Source organism: Lissotriton vulgaris, chromosome 7 (assembly GCF_964263255.1).
Source record: "Lissotriton vulgaris chromosome 7, aLisVul1.2, whole genome shotgun sequence".
NCBI classification, from domain to species: Eukaryota; Metazoa; Chordata; class Amphibia; order Caudata; family Salamandridae; genus Lissotriton; species Lissotriton vulgaris.
Genome location: NC_141695.1, coordinates 945730947 through 945752963, shown reverse-complemented (window position 1 = coordinate 945752963; position 22017 = coordinate 945730947). Strand labels below are relative to the sequence as shown.

Genomic DNA, 22017 nt, shown 5'->3' with positions numbered 1-22017 from the left:
TTTATATAGCGCTGGCTAGACAGAGGGCAACAGAGTGTTACAAGTTACAAAAATTAATTATAGAAAGTTTACAAATTTATTATAGGAGTTATTAGCGACCATGAAAAACAAGATCAACAGAAAAGAAAAAGGCCAGGGAGAGGAGGGAGTCAGCAGCAGAAAAAGAGATGAGACATAAGTCCGAGGTCCGGCTGGGTGGGGGACGGCCAAAGCAGTGTGCCAGAGCCTGTCTACCCTATAGCTGTCGGAGCAGCTACACCGGGAATCGGTCATACATTTAGGACTCCCCCGGATAAAAATGAGGATCAGGAAGGGACCAAAAGTCTATAGTCCAGAGACGTGCTGGTGGAGCTGGAAAGTGTGGCATGATAGGAAGGGGAGTGTAGCTTGGCAGCCATCTTCGAGTCTGGAGAATCAAGTCTGTTGATCTCCAAGACTCTGTAGGTGGTATTGGCTCTGGATCTTAGGAATTGTTTCCACAGCTAAGCTCATTGTCAGAGTGGAACATCCGGGACCCCCTTGTCAGATGGGACATCTTCCCATACCAGTGAAAATACCTTGTTGGGCGCCATTTTAGAGTCAGCTTCCAACTAGAAAGTAACTTGGGAACTGACTTGGGAAGACAATGCATATGGCTCACAGATTCCAATCTAAAATCAGTTAAAAGAAGAAAAGAACTAGAGCTTTGCACAAATCATATTTATTGTGATCCAGTTTTACAGCAAGGATTTAGTACATTGTGCTCTGAAGAACAAGTTACTTTCCTGTGGTAATGCTCTTTATGCTCGATACGCTATCTAACTGCAGATTCCTCACCTTCAGAATATGCCCAGGCACCACATTGGATCTAGAAGATTTTAATAGCATTGCTCTCGAATGCAGGAAGGTGGTTTTGTGTGGTTCCATTCCCACTTCATTCCACCCTGGAAGTGAGGAAGATACTCATATAAGGGTGACCTTGGCGGCTGAAGTAAGTTCCTTTGTTGACTCTGTCTTCCGCTGTGATGCGGAGCTCCACAATAATTAGTCAATGCCAGGTGCAAATTCCTAGATTGGGACAATTTTTGAGATAGGAAAAATGACCAGTCCACAGAATGGGGAGATGAGGATTCTGCTGTTAAATAAAATATCCACCAGAAAGAGCATTACCGAAGGTAAGTAACTTGTTCTTTTGATGGATACTTCTAAATGCAGATACCTCGTCTTTAGAATGGATACCTAAGCAGTTCCTCCCAAAGAGCAAGGAGGTAGAATAGATCACATCAAAAAGTCCTGTAGGACTGAATGAGTGAAATGCCCTTCTTGGCAGATCTGGCTGTCAAGGCAGTAGTGCTTCATGAATGTGTGTACAGATGCCCATACCACAGCCTGACAGATGTCAAATACACACACACTGCATGCCAGCACAGTGGTAGCATCATTGGCCATTGTGGAATGGATGCTCAACCCCTCAAGAGGCTCCTTCTTGGCCAGCTAGACTGCAGATCTTGATGCACAAGACTATCCACCTTGACAGAGTCCGTTTCTGCACTGACTTGCCTTTCTATGATCCATAACACAACAAAAAATGTTCCTTAAGGAATCACTTCACGTTTTATAAAATTTCAAATTTGTCACAGCAGTGAACAAAATTCCATAACACTCAAGAGATTATTATCAAAGAACCAAGTATTTTATAGTTTTTTCTCATAAGTTACATAAAAACATCTCTTATTCACATTGCATAGGTATAAATCTATTTGTCCATTCATGTATGGCAACTCAAATATCCACTGCTTCCTGGTTTCTGACATGTGCAGTGGTTTCTGACACTTTTTCAAAAGTATATGGACAATATTTACAAATTTGCCATATATACATCAGTCGACTGATGCGACGAGCGAGTGAAATAATGATCGATTAAGACAACCTTCCTAAAAATTATACACGGGCAGATTATAGTGCCATCTGTGTATACATTTAACAGAAAGAGGCAGAAGGACAAGACGGTTAAGGTTTTAGTTACCGGTCGTTGTTATTCATGGTGCAACACATGTCCTGATGATGGTCTCGAAGAATACCAGTGTGTGAGACCGAAACGTCGATGCTATGACACTTTTATGTATAATATTACCAATCAATGTATTGTAATTATGTATATAAGTGTTGAATAATGTATATAATGCAAATTTGTAAATATTGTCCATATACTTTTGAAAAAGTGTCAGAAACCACTGAACATGTCAGAAACCGGGAAGCAGTGGGTATTTGAGTTGCCATACATGAATGGACATATGGATTTATACCTATGCAATGTGAATAAGATATGTTTTTATGTATCTTATGAGAAAAAACTATAAAATATTTGGTTCTTTGATAATAATCTCTTGAGTGTTATGGAATTTTGTTCACTGCTGTGACAAATTTGAAATTTTAAAAAACGTGAAGTGATTCCTTAAGGAACATTTTTTGTTGTGTTATTGATTATACCCAGTTCTTTGGGAATATTGGGTTGCCCTAATATTGTTTTTCTATGATCCAGACACCCCTACAAGGAGCAGAACACAATGGTCTTTGGTGCAATCAATGTAGAAATTCTGAGCTCTTTTAGGATTCAGTCAATGATGTCTCTTTCGAGGGGTGATGCAGAGCAAAGAGTGCTGGAAAAGTGATGGATTATCTAACATGAAAAGCTATCACAACTTAGACAAAAAGGCCACCTTACTCCGTTGACACACTTTGTCTGGAACAAAGATGGTATAAGGGAACTGGAGTTCTCAATGGGACAAAGGCCTTGGTACTTTTTGACATTAAAATAACAGGAGGTCTATGACTCCCTTGATCAAAAGAGCCTGTAGAGCAAGATGAACAAAAGCACCACTGAGAGATGTCTGGATGTGAGTAAGAGGGGCAGCAGGTGAAAAGGGAATGGCATAGCAGAGCTTTTATGGGTGATCTGGAGAAGCCACCTGTCTGATGCTATATTTTTCCACCCCTGGAGGAACTATCTGATCCTGCCTCCCATGGGATGGCTGTGTGCCACTAAGGGCAAACTAAAGTATCTTGAAGGCGGATGTTGGAGGGAGGGACTGCAAAGTTTACTTCCTTTGATGGCCTGGGCTTAGTCTGCTTGATCCAGCTCCAAAGCCCGAAAAGACAGGCATTGCTTTTTGCTGGGGTACTCAGCCTTTTGGTGGGCAGTATGCCAGTCTCTGGATTAGCAGCAAAAGGGAAACAGCTGGTGAGGATACTGTCATGTGGTGTGAAAACACCTAGGGAATGTGTCTTTGCCCAGCTTTCTTTAAAGAGTTCAAGCACCGAGTCAGTCTGCTTGTTAAACCAGGTGAAACCCATCAAATGTGCTGATCAGTAAAGAGGCTTGTAATGTCTCCAAAAAATCTTACTGCTGAAGCACATGCGGGTGCGTAACTGCTCTACCCATGCAATCATTAGTGTCAAGCCCAGAATAAATAATATACTTTGCGGCATCCTGACCATCCTGGATAGTTTTAGCCAAATTGGTATGAAATTCTTTGGGAATTTCGGCAGGATCTCTCCAGACATGTCCCATAAAGCATGTGAATATTGTCTCAGCAAGCAACTGGCACTGACTTACTGGAGAAACAAGGCTTCCCCTTCCCAAAGGTCTCAAGGTATTTCAACTCTCTATCAGGAGTCATGGAGAAAGAACTGGGGTTCACCCAACTGGTGGAAGCTTGAACCACCAAACTCTCTGTGGTAACTTTCTGTGTCAGGGTCACCCTGTGCCAGCTTGTGATGTATTGTAACCTGTCTGTTTTCCGGAGGGCAAGAACAGGCCCCCCATCGTGTGCCCATGAGGGTGTCAGTCAGGGCCTCATTAAATGGAAGTAAGGGCTCAGATTAAGTTTGTCCAGCCTGTAAAACCTCTGCTAGAACATTGTTTTTGACTTCCATAGTCTATAATTTCAGGTCCAAAACCTCCACCGCACGTCTCATCACCACACCAAAAGGGGAACACACTCCAGTGTCTGGAAAAGTGTCTAACCCACTAGCATCTTGTAAATCTATATATACATTTTCATCCTCATAATGTTGGAGACAATACTCCCCCTTATCACCATTTTCATCCCCAAATGCTGGTTGGCTCTGGTTAGAGTCCAAACTGAAAACATGATGGTGTCTGGATCTGAGATAGGGGCATAGTTCTGTCTAAATTAAATGGCCCGGGTATGGGTTCATCAGTATGTTACTGAGACGTGACCTCAGGACGAGATAGATCCATCATAGAGTTGGATAGGACAATAGCGATGTAATCGTCTTCTGTCACCGGCGGCGTTGGTGCCAGTGTTAATATAAAAGGGACCAGCGTGAATTGTGGTGCTTGATTGAAAGTTGTCTCTGGAATCGGAGCAGACCCCAAGGAGGGTTCCGGAGGAATAGACAGCGCACAGGGTGGTCACACCAGTGGTATCCCAACTGGAGGTCTCCACAGATCCTTGAGGCCAAAGGCGCACCAGAGGTAGCCAGAAGGTTGCTGAAAATTCACAAAATGCTGTGCAGACAAATGATGGACGGAATGCTGAACAAATCAAACATTCTACCCAGTCCAGAGATCTGGTTTAAATCCATTGTTCTTTTGCTCACCATTCCACCCCAGCCATATGCAAATCAGTCTTGGCCCTGCTCCTCATGGAAACAGTCCAGCCCAAACAGCCATGCAGGTCCTCCCTGGACCGGAATCAAGCTTCCTGGGACTGGGTCGGGGTATCACCCCATTTCAGCCAAGCTAGCTTGAATCCGGTGGCACAGCGAGCAAGGTACCCACGTCTGGGCATACCCATCCCACTTAGCGCGAAAAATGCTGCGCAAACAAATGATGAACGGAATGCTGAACAAATCAAACATTCACCCCAGTCAAGAGATCTGGGTTAAATTCACGACATGTCCTCTTTGAAGGCCTTAATCTGTTGCAATGCTGCCAATTGATCTGGAAACTCTGGATGCATTGGAATCAGTTGAGTAATTGGCTCTTAGGCAGGGGTCCGAGAGCAGGACTGTGAGGCACCAAGATGTTCTTGCGACTTCTTAGGTCAAGAGTGGTAGGACTCTGACAAATCCTCTTGGATTTTTTGCTCTTCCACCTAGGTTTAGACTTACCGAAAGATTTGAGCTGACTTATATCGGGAATGTCTCCAAGAGCAGGAACTGGTCTAGGTCCCCGACTTGGAGCACGAGCTGGCTTGAAAAACTTCATTCAGTATTCTGCGATCTATAGCTTCCCTTCACTGTCCTGGATCACCTTTGGGTTCATAAGCACACACTCCTCAGGACTTGGAGTTGGCCACTGAAATTGAACACCAGAGACAGACCTTGTGGGGATCGATCACAAATATCTCTTTGCGACAGTCCCAACAAGGCTTACACCCAGTTGTTATAAGAAGTAGTTATAACTCTTGCACACTGAAAAAAGAATTTGTAGAAAAAATCCATTAAAGACCAGAAAAAAGCTGGGAGCGAGCTCTAGATCCGTGTACGAAGGCATGGAAGAAATTAACTGATGTCAATGCACAGGGTGGCACTTAAATTCAGCTGTATTTGTCACTTCAAGGGCAGAATAAAGTCAGGGCAGAGCTGCATGATGCCACCTATCGGAGTGCAGGAGCAATGCTGTTAAAATATTCCGTATCCAGTCTGACACTTGGGGATATCCTAAAAGTAAAGGAATCTGCAGTTAGAAATGCCCATCAGAAAATGGAATATTGTTGCATAGTTTTTGTCATACATATTTGCCCATGAAACTCACAGCATGGTTTTAAAACCATATATGCAAGTCTGCTGAATGCAATATGCTTTTCATTTTCATTGTTGATGGAGGTGAAGGGGCTGCATGATTCGAGAATTTTCATCTCTGGAATCATAATTCCTGCCCTCACTCAAAACACATCTTTTTTATTACTACTTGTCATGTTCTTTTCATTGTTGTATTTTGTAGTCTGTGTTTATGCTATAACTATACTCTCAGTAAAATTCATTAGTAATATGTTTAGACCTTCCATGAAGTTATTCTGTTGCTGATAAAGACTAGCATGTCTTAACACAGCCAATTCTAAGTAAACCTCTTGCATTTCTTATCCTACTCGATGCCCTTATGGTTTCGATTACTATTCTTAAGACCCTTACGATGTTGGTGAACGTCCAGTAGGCCTTTTCACATCCATGATCCTACATGATACAATTCCATCAACAGTGCTACATGAGGCCCTTATAACATCCACAATTCCACTTGAGGTCTTTATAATTACAATTCTGTATGCATCCATGACATCATCAACATCCCTACTTGAAGCCTAATAACATTCTACATATATATGTGTGTGTGTGTGTTTGTGTTTGTATATATAGATATATATACACACACACACAAACACATGCATATATATATTTATATACATATATGCCAACTCATGCTACAAAGGAGAATTGAAATAACTTATGTAATTTATCTTTTTCTTTCAGACAGCACAGGAGGAGTTCAGATGTAAACATAATCTTGTAAATGCACACATTTACAATGCTACGTTTACATAACATTACCTATGGCAGGACATTCACCCCGTGCCTCCCTGTCCTCCTTCCCACTCTGTCCTCCGTCTGCGGGGAGCATACAGCTGACCTCCTCCTGTACTGCCTGAAACAAAAAAAGGAAAATTACGTGATTTATTTAAGTCTTTAGAGGTACCGAGTCTACTTTCAATTCTGGTTTGCAATAGTAGTTGGCATTTGTCCCAAAAATTGCAACATGTATTGAAAATTAGAAGAAGCGCCGGACGCCAGGACAGTCCTCTAAAAACTGTGACTGTTCGGAGAAATCTAGGACTTCTGGTCACCTAACCCATGCTTGAGAAAAATAAGCCAGCGGATGAAAGCCCTTGGCGGAAAGCTGGTGCTGCACAGATGAAGATATAACCAGAAAGTTAAGTTAACCTTTTCTATTTCTAAGACTACAAAAATTAGGGCTGTTCACTATCTCCTTGTATTTTGCCCTTGATGGATAGATGTTATCACTATTACAAGGTTCAGTTGTATCTTTTCATTAACACGAGGTAAGAAAAGACTGCTATGGTGAATAAAGAGAAACTTATGTTTTACGTTGCAGTGTCCAGACTGGTCACCATTTGTTCTGACCCATACACGGCTTGTGAAAACACACATGCGATTGTCATCTGCACAGAATGGGACCTTTTCAAAGTGAGTATTAAAATCTGCAAGCAAATGTTACCTCCCCCCCCCCCCCACAGGGCCGTATCTGTGTATTATGTTATTTTATGCAGATTTGTAGAGCTCATTACCACCTGGGAGGGTATCCTGGCACTGAGTAGGTGAGAGTCTAGCTAAACCCAGAGCCTAGTGAGACTACTCAAAATGCCAGGTCTTTTTGTGGAATTCATGAAGTGAGGAGGAGTCTCTTATGTGTGACGGCAGGCCATGTCATACGTAAGCAGTGACGCAGGAGAAGGCTCGATTGCCGGTTCTGATTTTCCGTATCGATGGGATGTGAGCAAGCATGAGTCCAGATGATCCGAGGCATCTGGAAGGTTTATGAAAGAAGATGTGATTGTTGATTATGTTGGACCAGTGTTATGTAGTGCCTTGAAAGTGCGGGTGAGGAGTTTGAAATGTGCTAGGTTCCGTACAGGGAGTCAGTGGAGCTCCTTCATGTGTTGTGTGATGCGAGTGCGGCATGGGAGGTTAAGAGTGATTCTGGCTGCTAAATTCAGAATGGTCTTCCGCTTTCTGGTGAGTTTTTGGTTGATCCCAGCAAAGAGATTGTTTCCCTAATCCAATTTGCTAGTGACCAGGGAGTGCTTGACGTTTTTCCGAGTACTGATTGTGAGCCTTTTAAAATCTTCCTCAGCATCTTCAGGGAAGCATGAGACAGTGATGGCATTGACATTGATGGTCATTTTGAATTTGCTGTCAGTGATGATCTCAAGGTTCTTCGCCTGGGTGGTGGGTGTCGGTCCAAGCTCTGCTGACCACCAGGCGGGGTCACACGTTGAAGTGCTCTTTCTGTCTTGTTGGTGTTCAGCTTCAGACAGTTGGTCTTCATTCAGTGGCCAATTTCAGTCATGCAGGCTCTAACTAGATCCGGGTAATGGTTGTCTTATCTGTGAGGGAAAGAATTAGTTGCGTATCGTCGGTGTAAGGGAGGACGCTGATATCATGAGAGCAGATGATGCTGGTTAAAGGGATCATGTATGCAATGAAGAGGGTCCTTACGAAACTTTGCAGGTAAGGTTGCGGGCATTCGAGGTGTACATTACCAGACTGATTAACTGGGTCATTCTAATCAGGAAGGAGCAGATTATGCCTACATTAATTCACTTAAATGAAAACAAATGAATGGCAAGCACTGGTGAGAACATCCCTGTTAGAGACATAAAAATGCAAAGCAAGTTTGCCTACTTGACATAGTCAAAATTGTACATCAAATTCAACATTTCAACTTAAATAAGTGCATGTTGCATGGTCCCGCAATAGAGCGAGTGTTGTAGTGAAAATCTTTTCTGGCAATTTGGTGACAAAGTGGGAGCAAGAACATGGGAGACACTTACAAACGTAAGAGGTCCTAGTTGGCTGTGGAAAGATCAAGAGGTGGTCGAATATAGGGAAAATCTAAATCATTATTAATTTAGTCCCAATAGCTGGGTACACAACCAGGAGCATGTGTAGAATTACTGCGCCTGTCCGTAAAGAATACGAATTCAACAACCCAGAAAGAACCAGAGCCTGAAATAACAATGCATTTGTAATCCTAATGTAGATGGCACCTAATTACTTAGACAATGATTCATCATAATTCTTAATGCCAAGGGTAGAGGCCACCGAAGACATAGCAAGATTGCCTCGTACCACCACTTTACTTTTACCCCTACTTCAAGCTCACGCCGCCGAGCCCCGGGGACGGGTAGTGTCAGACGTACAGAGGGCAGGCTAATTTAGCCATAGAATGCTATTACTACCCCTGGCGACGCATTATTATCGTATATGTAATTGTTCCTTCTCATAAAACAGTCCTTCAAATAAGTATCTGTGTATGTAATTCGAAAGCAGTCGGGACATCTGATGCAATTTTTCCTACGACCGCAAGAGGGAACTCTTGATACATAATCTGGGATCTGATCTAAAATTCACTCACGAAAGTGGAAAAGCTTGATTTTGCTTTCTGTGAAAGAGGACTGTAACTTGGCTGGGGGGTAGTTTGTGCGGCTGGAGCCACAGGCAGCTGCAACAGTGCAGTGAGCCTCTGTTCATCAGTGCAGCACTGGACCTGCGTTGTCTTGTCTGCATCTTCTTTAATAATGACCATTCCAGAGTGGAAATGCGCTGGAGTACAGCCGTCCTCAAAGGAGGAAACCCAGGCTTTTTCGAGATTTACAGAAAAACGTAGTAGCGTCACTAAGGGGGGTCATCTGTTTCTATCATGCTCCCCCTTGTGCCCCACCACTAGTCACAGCTAGTAAAAACAGACACACCCTCCGAGATTAGCCACAGACACAGCGATGTTGTTCCTGTTCACATTTCACCTTATACTTACTGTAGCTCTCCCGAAGTAATTGCTTTTTCCAGGATTTATTGTGTCTAGTTTCTTCATGCAACATAGTACTTATTATTATTATATATTACTTAATATAGAGCGTACTGTGAAAAGAGACGTTACGTATGTGAATGTAGGTTGTCAGTGGGTGTTTATGACAAACATGTCACACATGTCACTTTTTCCTCCTGTAATGCACCGTTTGCTACCTCTTGTATTAGGTTTGCTCACAATTGTAATTTTTGCCTCATGTAACTTAATGTTTGCTTTTGTAATTTGCTCACTTGTAATGTTCTCCTTATGTATCAGTTTAGTTCCTATTGTGAAGCTCTCTGACACCTTCGGTTAAAGTCTGCGCTATATAAAAATGCATAAATAAGTAAATAAATAAACCATGATGTAGAGCTGTGGAGTTGAGGTAAAAGGCAGTACACAGTGCGCATCTGTGGATCATCATAATCAAAGGGGTTCAGCAGGCAAGCCCACCCTTTCCTTAGCTTCTCTGCAGAGCGCACAGAGTAACAGTCCCGTGTGAAGATACACAGGTGTCACATATTGAAACAATGAAAGTAAAAGAAAATGTAATGCTTGATAGTGAGAGGATGTGCTGTTGTGTGAGTAGAGGGACTGGTGAAGTGGAGGAGATGCAAGGAAGAACATGCAGGACAAAGAAAAGAGGCGGTCAAAGAGGAAAGTGATAAAGTATGAGATATGCAGATGGCGGTTTAAAAAAAATTCAACAGAAAAGGGGTGTTTCAGAGAGACTGCAGAAGAAAGTGGTGTGAAGAGGAGAACAAGGGTGCATGAGACACTCCGAAGACCCCTACCCAAAACCACAGAGTTTAATTCACAGTCTGCTTAAATATTGAAAAAACTTTGAGGATATATATATATATTTATATATATATATATCTATATCTATCTACATCTATCTATATATATATATATATATATATATATATATATATTTTAATGTATTATATATATATATATATATATATATATATATATATATATATATATATATATATATATATATATATATATATATATATATGATATATTCCACACAAGCAAAGCGCAGCACCCTTAAGGCGGGTGCTTTGAATGCGGCGGTGCCCTGCAACACAAATTCTCACTCCCAAATTCCTCTCAGTTACTTGCGGGGGTAGTTTAGCACTCTGATTTATTTCGGCAGGTACAACAGACGTGTTTCGGAGCTAGTCCTTCCTCGGTGTTGTTTACGCATTGTATTGCGAGGCGCCGTTTTTTATACACATGATCGCTTCAAAGCATTAGAAACAAAAGAGGGGATGACCACCAGCATATCACGAGCGCCATCTTTAAATAGTGAATTCATCAGATTTCATCAATGTTACATACAATACACAGCACCATGGGTTTAAAAAAACGGAAAAATGCAATCAATTAATTCCCTCACATTGAATACAGTGACCCATTCTGCTTTACTAAAATCTCGCCTTGGATCGGCTTTTCGCAACCTCTATATAGAGGTTGCTAGCCCCTCCTCATATGTTCTTACATGTCGTGCGGCCGTGTATCGGCCTCTTACTAAGATGCAGATCATACTTAAGAAGAGAAATATAAATAAACACAAAGTCTTTCCCTATACAGGAAATATTACATTACATCTACAAAAATATTGATTTCATTTTCATGCAGTAATAATTACTGGAATGCATTGTGTACTCTTCCAGATCCCTAGATGTACTGTTAATTCTTCCCCAAAATTTAACCCATTTGGGGTTTTTGTCTGGAGGTCGTTTATATATCTAGATTCCATTGGTCTAAGTCTTGACACTCTATCCCCCCCTCTGGCATGTACTGAAACACAGTCAATAGCAAAAAACTGTAAGAGATCTCTGTCACTTTTGTGCTTAATAGCGAAATGCCGTGCCACTGGATGATTAAAATCTTTGTTCGCTATAGCACGCATGTGTTCTAAGATTCTGATCTTGACAATATGTATTGTGCTGCCCACATACATGAGTGCACATGGACATTTCAGACAGTAGACGGCATGCGTAGTGTGGCAGGTCAAGAATTTATTAATGGTCTTCCCTCTTTTTAATCCTTTCACATTGTAGGTTAGTACCCTTTTACTTAAAGCACAAGCCTTGCACTTACCACAAGGATAAGATCCTTTCATCTCTTTTAGGGTGCACTTCTTGGATCGAATTGGGTCTAGGTGACGATGGACCAGGCTATCTTTCAGTGAACGTGCTTTCCTAAATGTGATCATGGGGACCAGTGAAATATCAGATCCAATAACTGGATCTGTTTTCAACACATGCCAGTTTTTTTTCATTATTGTTCTTAGGCTAGAGGCATCTTTGGAGAAGGTCGTTATCATCCGGAACTGCCCCTCGTTTGACTTATTTATCTGTTTTTGTTTCCGACTCTCCTTTCTAGACAGCTGTTCTACCCTTCTCAGAGTGTTCTCTAAAAGATCATTATCATAGCCTCTCTCTAAAAACAGACTCAGGCTTTCCTTTGCTGCTTGATCAAAGTCACATTGTCTTGAGCAGTTTCGTTTTAGTCTCAGGAACTCCCCGTAAGGTATACTGTTTTTTAACCTCTCCGGGTGGCTACTGGAGGTGTGCAGCTTGCCATTGACCGCTGTCGGCTTCCTGTAAAGAGCTGTTGTTAATTTGCCTCCCTTATCTTCCACTCTGAGGTCAAGATAGTTTACTGCCACTAAGTTGATGTCCCCCAAGAAGTGTAAGTTAACCTCGTTCCTGTTCAGATGTTTGATATATTTTTCAGCTTTATTGACTGAACCCTTCCATATTAAAAAGAGATCATCGATGTATCAATGCCACAACACTATTGCCCTTGTCCATTAGGCATTGGCCGCGGACAAGGCGACCTGCTCCTCCCACCAGCCCACGAACAAGTTTGCGTAGCTGGGGGTGAAGCAGGTGCCCATCGCGGACCCCGATACCTGCCTGTAGAAATCTCCCTAGAAGAGAAAAATGTTGTTGAACAAACAAAATTCAAATAGTTCTAACAGCATTCTATTATGTGTCGCAAATTTGAAAGCTCTTTTCTTGAGGAAGTGTTCTACTGCACTGAGTCCTTGTGAGTGCTCTCCGCTCTCCGCTTCTGTGCTGAGTGGTCGCTCCCCTCTGGCCCTGGTATCGTTTTACAGCGCTTGGAAAACGAATTTGAAAACTGCTTGTATCTCGCTGCTGTGCGCTTTATTTGCCGATCTGCCTTCTCTGTCATTAACATATTGCATTCTGCCAGCGCTACTCTGTTGCCGTCTTTGTTATTGTTTGCAGCGCATTTTTCACCGAATCGGACCTCATTTATGTTGACTGCTATCTGTTTGGGTATAGCGCTCTGCTCATTAGCTTTTCATTACTGCTAGCGTTGCTCACTGCTGCATTGAAGTTTTCCCCCAGGCGCTCCTGCCGTGCTGACCCCTCCATTTTGTGTGTTGTTGTCCTCGTGTGCCTGCCCCGCCTCCCAGCTGAGACGCCCTCCCACAAAGTAGAAACAGCGCTCCCATACCTGGTAGCGCCGTGACTCGCTCTCCGCTTCTGTGCTGAGTGGTCGCTCCCCTCTGGCCCTGGTATCGTTTTACAGCGCTTGGAAAACGAATTTGAAAACTGCTTGTATCTCGCTGCTGTGCGCTTTATTTGCCGATCTGCCTTCTCTGTCATTAACATATTGCATTCTGCCAGCGCTACTCTGTTGCCGTCTTTGTTATTGTTTGCAGCGCATTTTTCACCGAATCGGACCTCATTTATGTTGACTGCTATCTGTTTGGGTATAGCGCTCTGCTCATTAGCTTTTCATTACTGCTAGCATTGCTCACTGCTGCATTGAAGTTTTCCCCCAGGCGCTCCTGCCGTGCTGACCCCTCCATTTTGTGTGTTGTTGTCCTCGTGTGCCCGCCCCGCCTCCCAGCTGAGACACCCTCGCCCCTCCCCCTCCACCATCCATATATGACAGGAGTTCCCGCGCGCAGCGTTCACGCGCAGCGACCGCGCCCAATCCGCGCCGAAGGTGCGCCAAAGGTAAGCCCGTCTACGCCCGTCCGCGCCTGGACCGCGCCCAGCGCCAGACCCCCTGCCCCTCGCGCTGCCCAGCCCTCCCGCATTACCTACGATGCCGCCACCCTCCTAGCCCTTAACCCCGGTCGCGCCCCCAACTGCGTCCAAGCCGCTCCAGGACACACCCATGGACCTTTCTCCTGCTACTCCTGCAAATTCAGTGGCTCCGACAACATCTCTGCTACGACCACACCTCAGATTCCCGACCCCAACCACCTACAATGCATCCTTCTCAATACCAGATCGATCCACAGGCATGCCATTGACCTATGGAATCTACTAGACACCATTTCTCCGGACATCGCCTTCCTTACGGAAACATGGATGAACGCTTCCTCCGCCCCAGACATCACCATTGCCATCCCTGAAGACTATAAGATCACACGCAAGGACCGTACCGGCCACACAGGAGGAGGAATCGCTATCGTCCATAAGAAATCTATCCGCATCTCAACCAGCTCTGACGTCAATCTCGCCAACTCCGAACACCTTCACTTCCAGATCCACATCGATCCCAAAACAACACTCAGAGGCACTCTCCTCTACAGACCACCAGGACCACGCGCAAAATTCAGTGAAGACATCACGGACTTCATCACCCCACACGCGCTCCCCTCCAAAGACTACATCCTTCTGGGAGACCTCAACTTTCACCTTGAAAAGACCAACGACCGCAACACCACCACCCTCTTGGACAACCTCGCCAACCTCGGACTTAAACAACTAGTCACTTCCCCCACCCACATCGCAGGTCACACACTCGACCCCATCTTCACATCCAGCAACCATGTCTCCTTCAGCCACACCACGGATCTCCTCTGGACCGACCACAGCTGCGTTCACTTCATCTACAACAAGCCGAAACCCATCAACCACTCCCAACCTACCCTGCAAAGAAACTGGAACAAGATCACCACTGACCAAATCTCCGCATCGCTCCTTCGAAACTCCACAGCCCCCTCTTCCAACGCCAACGAAGCCGCAGCCAACCTCACCCGATGGCTATCCAACACCGCCGACACCTTAGCTCCACTGAAAAAACGTCAAAGCAAACCTGGCAGCAAGAAAGCCTCATGGTTCAACGATGATCTCAAGAAGTCCAAGAAACTCTGCCGATCCCTTGAAAAGGCCTGGAAAAAAGACCCAACCACCAGCACCAAGGACGCCTTCAAAAGCGCCACCCGATCTCACCACCAACTAATACGAAGAGCCAAGAAAACAGCATTCAAGGATCGACTTGACAACAACGCCCACAACAGCAAAGAACTCTTCAACATCGTCAAGGAATTTTCCAATCCCTCAGCCAACTCCAACGACATCACACCCTCTCAAACCCTCTGCGACTCCCTAGCCTCTTTTTTCCACAACAAGATTGCAGACATCCACAACAGCTTTGACAACCAACCCGGAAACCAGCCCACCCTACCATCTGCGGACCATCTTCCCCCCGTGAACACCCTTAACGCGTGGAACCCAATCTCCACGGAGGACACCACCCGCCTGATGAATTCCATCCACTCAGGATCCCCCACAGACCCATGCCCTCACCACATCTTCAACAAAGCAGACTCCGTCATCGCACCGCACCTCCGAGACGTCATCAACTGCTCCTTCAACTCCGCCACTTTCCCAGAAAACTGGAAACACGCTGAACTCACCGCCCTTCTGAAAAAACCAACAGCGGACCCCACCGAACTCAAAAATGACCGCCCCATCTCGCTTCTTCCATTCCCGGCCAAAGTCATCGAGAAAGCCGTCAACAACCAGCTCGCCGCTTTCCTCGAAGCCAACAAATCCCTCGACCCCTCACAATCTGGCTTCCGAGCAAAACATAGCACTGAGACCGCCCTCATCGCAGCAACAGACGACACTCGAACTCTACTGGACAATGGAGACACAGTCGCCCTCATCCTCCTCGACCTCTCTGCAGCATTCGACACAGTCTGCCACAGCACCCTTCTACAACGCCTCAATAACATCGGAATCCAAGGAAAAGCACTTGAATGGATCACCTCATTCCTCACCGGAAGAACCCAGAGAGTCCGCCTTCCTCCATTCAAGTCCGAGGCCTCTGAAGTCATCTGCGGAGTACCTCAAGGATCCTCACTCAGTCCCACCCTCTTCAACGTATACATGAGCCCCCTCGCGGCCATCGCACGCCAACACAACCTCAACATCATCTCCTACGCGGACGACACTCAACTAATCCTTTCTCTCACCAATGACCCCAGCACCGCCAAAACTAACCTTCACGAAGGAATGAAAGAAGTTGCCGAATGGATGAAGCTAAGCCGTCTGAAACTGAACTCAGACAAAACAGAAGTCCTCATCTTAGGTACTTCCCCCTCTGCATGGGACGACTCCTGGTGGCCGGAAGCCCTCGGAAAAGCACCCATCCCGACAGACCACGCACGGAACCTAGGCGTCATCCTGGATTCCTCACTTTCGATGAACAGACAAGTCAGCGCCGTATCCTCTTCCTGCTTCAACATTCTTCGCATGCTCAGAAAAACATTTCGCTGGATCCCCTCCGAAACAAGGAAAACAGTCACCCACGCTCTGGTCACGAACCGACTGGACTACGGAAACACCCTCTACGCGGGCACTACCGCAAAACTCCAGAAGAAACTTCAACGAATCCAAAACGCATCAGCCAGACTCATATTAGACATCCCACGCAACGAACACATCTCTGGTCACCTTAAAGACCTCCACTGGCTACCCGTCAATAAGAGGATCACTTTCCGACTGCTTACCCACGCACACAAATCACTCTACGACATCGGACCAGATTGCCTCAACTCTCGCCTGTCCTTCTACACCCCCCCCGCCAACTACGTTCTTCCAGCCAAGCCCTCGCCACTGTACCTCGCATCAACAAGACCACCATGGGAGGCAGATCCTTTTCATACCTGGCTGCTAAAACATGGAACTCACTCCCCGCTTACCTGCGCCTCACCCAGAACCACCTAGCGTTCAGAAAGCAGCTTAAAACGTGGATATTTGACAAATAATCCTCCTCCCCCTCCTAAGCGCCTTGAAACCCTCTGGGTATGTAGTGCGCTATACAAATTTTATGACTTGACTTGACTTGACATACAAGTATAAACACTTGTTATGTCCAGCACAATCAAGTAGTGAGATGGATCTCACTTGATCTTTTCAATGTGTTGGATAAAATCAGTTGTGTACGATGTCAACTTTAAAACTGAACTAAAGTGAAGGGGGAGCTCGCACAGCTTAGGTTTTTCAAGGTGATGCGTTTTGTACATGTGTAGTGTGCTACAAGAGGAAACACTGTCTGGCCAAGCAGTGTGAAATCCAAGGAACTCATACAAAGCTCACTCTGTTGAGAGAGAGCACCTCTGTGCACAACAAGAAGGACCCGTGGGTCTAGTTCATTCAAAACATAGGAGGGTAATGGTGATTAAATGACAAATTGTTCATTCGGTATTCACTGTTTATTCAACAGTTGTTGAAATTACTGCTTCATGATTCAATCAACGTAAGATATCCAAAAGTACATTTCCATCGTTAGATAAGTCTTTTCAAAGCAGATTATCACAAATCCCGATGCATTTCGGGCCACGCCCTTCTTCAGGGGCTTACTCTACAAAACAATCCAAAAAGCACAATTCAATAATGTATCTGTGTGTCATTAAAAAACAAAGTGCATTCAAGCAAACAGTGTGATAAAAAAGAAGAGTGCAAGAGAAAGATAGACGCCTGTCTAAGGGTGTACACGGAAATTAGAAAAATGATCAGTGTTAGACGTAGGGAAAGGCTGAAAAGATATCACACCGTGTAGGGAAAAATCTAACATGTGTGAGTACTCGTATGAGAGAGAAAGATAAAAGTAGTTGAAAAGAGTTAATAAGAGCTTGCAGTATAAAAGATAAGGGCAAAACCAACGGAACCCAAGTGGAGAAATTTAAACAGGGTCGGGAGTAGTCCCAAGCCGGGTACTTACATCAAGACGATGTTGGAAAAACTTCGCGGAGTACCGCGGAGTCAGTGATCAGTCAGCGGAGCCGCTGGACCGGAGTGAAGTAAAGCGTGTTGGAGCAAAGACATGAAAAGAGGACTGAGAGTCGAACATAGAAAGAAAAGAAACCGCTAACAAAGAAGGTGAAAGGAAGTGGCCATATTGGAAAGGAGGGAATCATTGAAAGGAAGACACATCGTTATGGAAAACGTAGCTGAAGAGAGTGATGCAAAAAATGAGTCAGAACAAAATCAATAAAGCATGACAATACATTACAGGTAGCATAGAAATTCCATGCGATCGTTAAGTCCATGGGGTACCATGGTGGACATAAGGCGGATCCAAAAGTTCTCTCTTTTGAGAAGGGTATTCTTATTATTCCCAGTGACTTTGACTTGCTCGAGTATCTGAAATTTCAATTGAGCCACATTGTGTCTGTTTTCTAGGAAATGAGCGGCCACACTGGATTTCAAGTTTTGTGTACGAATGTTACTTTTGTGTTCAAGAATACGCACACGGATTTTTCTCTCGGTGTGTCCAATGTAGCATTTGCCACAGGGGCATTTCAACATGTAGATGACGTTACTACTGTTACATGTGGCATTCACTCTGAGTTTTATGACATGTCCTTTCATAGGGTGGGTGGTTTTGTTCCCAGGGACACAGTTACTGCAATTGCTGCAGTTGTAACAAGGTTTAAGGCCCGTGTAAACAATAGGAATTGCGGTAGAAGAAGATTGACTCAATATTTCTTTCACATTGCGACCTCTGGTGAAAGCGAACATGGGGGGGTTGGCTGAATAGACCGTGAAAGTCAGGTTACATAGTTAATATGGGCCAATGGGAACTGTTTGGACATCTTGGAGTATTTGGAAACCACAACCATGCGGTCTGAAGGTTCTTTGGGTTTGGGTTTGAGTAGTTCAGACCTCACACATTTGTTTGTCCTCTCCATTGCCAGATCCAGAACGGGTGTGGGATACCCACGTGCTCTGAGTCTTTCCAAAGTGATTCTGAGTTCTTTCTTGCATTCTGATTCACTGGATACGATTCGCTTCACTCTTAATAACTGGGCATAAGGTAAATTGTTCTTCAGGTTGGGCCGGTGAAAACTCTTATAATGTAGAGTCGAATTCCTATCAGTGGGTTTCCGGTAGATTGTAGTGAACCACTCTTTAGGTTGTCTGTGTATTTCAACATCCAAATAATGGATGCATTTGTCACTGTATTCCCAAGTGAATTGGATACGTTCATTAACTTTGTTCCATGATTCCAAAAAGTTGGTAAGAGTATCAATTGAACCCTCCCATAACAAAAATAACGTCATCAATGTACCGCAGGTACAGTTTTCCATGTTGTAGCCAGGTGTTTTGGCATAAAATATGTGACTCTTCAAACACTTTCATGTAGATGTTAGCGTAGCAAGGAGCTGCCGAATTACCCATGGCAGTGCCATTCAGCTGTAGTATCCATTTGTTTAGCACCGTGAAATAACTATGATACAGAGTGTACATAGTAAGTTGCATGAGAAAAACTTTCAAGTCAGGATCCAGATCGGATGTGATTAGAGTTTGTTCAATTGCTTCCATTCCGCCATCAAGAGGGATGGAGGTATAAAGTGAACACACGTCCACTGTACACATGATCAATTCAGTGTTCATAAGTTCATTCATGATGGGTTCAAGCTTAGACAAAAAATCAGTGGTGTCACGTACATGTGACTGAGTCTTGAGCACAAATGGTTGCAGGTATCTGTCTAGAAATTTGCCAGTGTTCTCATGTATGCTTCCTCTTGTGGATACGATCGGCCGAAAGGGGGGTTTTGTAGGATGTTTATGCATCTTAGGAAGCATATACATAACAGGAGGTCTAGGATTGATGGGAGTCAGAAATCTTCTGGTCTTGTCATTAATGGTACCATTTTCAAATGCCAAGTTGATAATTTGGATCAGATTTTTGGAAAACTACATGGTTGGGTCTCCCGGTAATGTGTCGTAAGTGTTAGTGTCATTAATATGAGCCTCAATCTGTTGCTTGTAGAAAGTGGTGTCCATGATCACCAGCGCACCGCCTTTATCCGCATTTTGACTGGTAATGGTGGGGTTGTCAGCTAACTTTTTGAGAATGTTTCTCTCCTTTTTAGACAAATTCCCATATTTCATGGTGGATTGAAACGGTAAACGTGAGATCTCCTGTTTAATCAAATTATCGAAAGAATCAATGATCTTATGGCTTTGGGGTGCCAAAAACGTACTGTGAGGGCGAAGTCCTCTGAGCATATCTTCTTCCAACGAAGGTGTGGGACAGATGTTCTGAAAATAATGTCTCAGACGGATGTTCTGTACTAACTTGAAGGCACTGACTTCTAGCTCCAACGTGTTGGTACGGGTGGTAGGCACAAATGATTGTCCCTTTTGTAGGGTGTTGATTTCTTCAGTCGATAAGACCATGGAGGAGATGTTGATAACAAGATTTTCATCCGGGTTTATCGTCTCCTGTTTGGCTTTTTTACTTTTGTTGCTGGTGGAGTTTTTTCTGATTCCTCAGCGGGTTTTTCCCCCCCGGGTTCTTTTTGTTGGGCTTGGCCTGATTCTAAAAAATGAACCGCAGGATCAGTGGATGTGCTTGGTGTTTCTGGTTCAGTATTAGGTGTATCACGGGTTGGTCTTAGTCGATTCTCATCTTCAGAAGATGAAGTCTCATTACCGGAGAAAGGATTATAAGCTTTGTTGGAGCGTCGGCGGGCATACACCTCTGCCCAGGTGTACACCTCGCCGAGCTTATAATCTATGGTGTCTCTCTTGAACTTGCGTAGTTTCCTTTCCTGTGTCTCCTTGGTATGTTTGTCAATCTGGATGTTCACATCCTCCAACATTTGGGCAAGTTCTTCAACTGACATGGCATCGTCCAGCTCTTTTTTTACGCACATGATTTCCTGGGATAGTTCTTCCAAAGTCTTTGATAGTTCTTCCACGATCAAAAGGATCAGGTCGAGAGAACACTTGTTGAGGATGGAGTACCATCGCTCAACAAATTTTACATTGTTTTTGCATAGTAAAGGTTTTAGAGGGACTCGAAGGCCCCGGGGGATCCGTTGAGCCCGATGGTACCGAATCAAGGTACTAGCATGTAGTTTCTGATTGGATTGTTTTTTCAACAAGTAGAGTAATTGTCTGATGTTACTCTCCACACTGCGAGAATTCCCTGTGGAGGTGATGTCATCTTGGATGAGGCCGTATATTTTATCAGCATCTTCTACTGTGAAGGCAAAAGTGCTCGCCTTTTGGTCGGTCATGCCAGAGACCGAATCAAAATTCATTTTCAGAGCGTGCTGAGATCCGGGGACAGAAATCAGAGAGAACTAAAGTGAAGGGGGAGCTCGCACAGCTTAGGTTTTTCAAGGTGATGCGTTTTGTACATGTGTAGTGTGCTACAAGAGGAAACACTGTCTGGCCAAGCAGTGTGAAAGCCAAGGAACTCATACAAAGCTCACTCTGTTGAGAGAGAGCACCTCTGTGCACAACAAGAAGGACCCGTAGGTCTAGTTCATTCAAAACATAGGAGGGTAATGGTGAATAAACGACAAATTGTTCATTCGGTATTCACTGTTTATTCAACAGTTGTTGAAATTGCTGCTTCATGATTCAATCAACGTAAGATATCCAAAAGTAAATTTCCATCGTTAGATAAGTCTTTTCAAAGCAGATTATCACAAATCCCGATGCATTTCGGGCCACGCCCTTCTTCAGGGGCTTACTCTACAAAACAATCCAAAAAGCACAATTCAATAATGTATCTGTGTGTCATTAAAAAACAAAGTGCATTCAAGCAAACAGTGTGATAAAAAAGAAGAGTGCAAGAGAAAGATAGACGCCTGTCTAAGGGTGTACACGGAAATTAGAAAAATGATCAGTGTTAGACGTAGGGAAAGGCTGAAAAGATATCACACTGTGTAGGGAAAAATCTAACATGTGTGAGTACTCGTATGAGAGAGAAAGATAAAAGTAGTTGAAAAGAGTTAATAAGAGCTTGCAGTATAAAAGATAAGGGCAAAACCAACGGAACCCAAGTGGAGAAATTTAAACAGGGTCGGGAGTAGTCCCAAGCCGGGTACTTACATCAAGACGATGTTGGAAAAACTTCGCGGAGTCAGTGATCAGTCAGCGGAGCCGCTGGACCGGAGTGAAGTAAAGCGTGTTGGAGCAAAGACATGAAAAGAGGACTGAGAGTCGAACATAGAAAGAAAAGAAACCGCTAACAAAGAAGGTGAAAGGAAGTGGCCATATTGGAAAGGAGGGAATCATTCAAAGGAAGACACATCGTTATGGAAAACATAGCTGAAGAGAGTGATGCAAAAAATGAGTCAGAACAAAATCAATAAAGCATGACAA

The 22017-nt window shown here is 44.1% G+C and overlaps 1 pseudogene across 1 annotated transcript in view; it reads left to right on the top strand.

Moving 5' to 3' along the window:
• The window catches only part of LOC147702791 (UDP-glucose 6-dehydrogenase-like), a 100957-nt pseudogene that overhangs the window by 61831 nt on the left and 17109 nt on the right, over window positions 1-22017 (top strand). Inside the window, exon 10 of the transcript XR_015297546.1 lies at window positions 7118-7209. The product of XR_015297546.1 is annotated as a UDP-glucose 6-dehydrogenase-like (transcript). The remainder of the gene's footprint in view (window positions 1-7117; window positions 7210-22017) is intronic.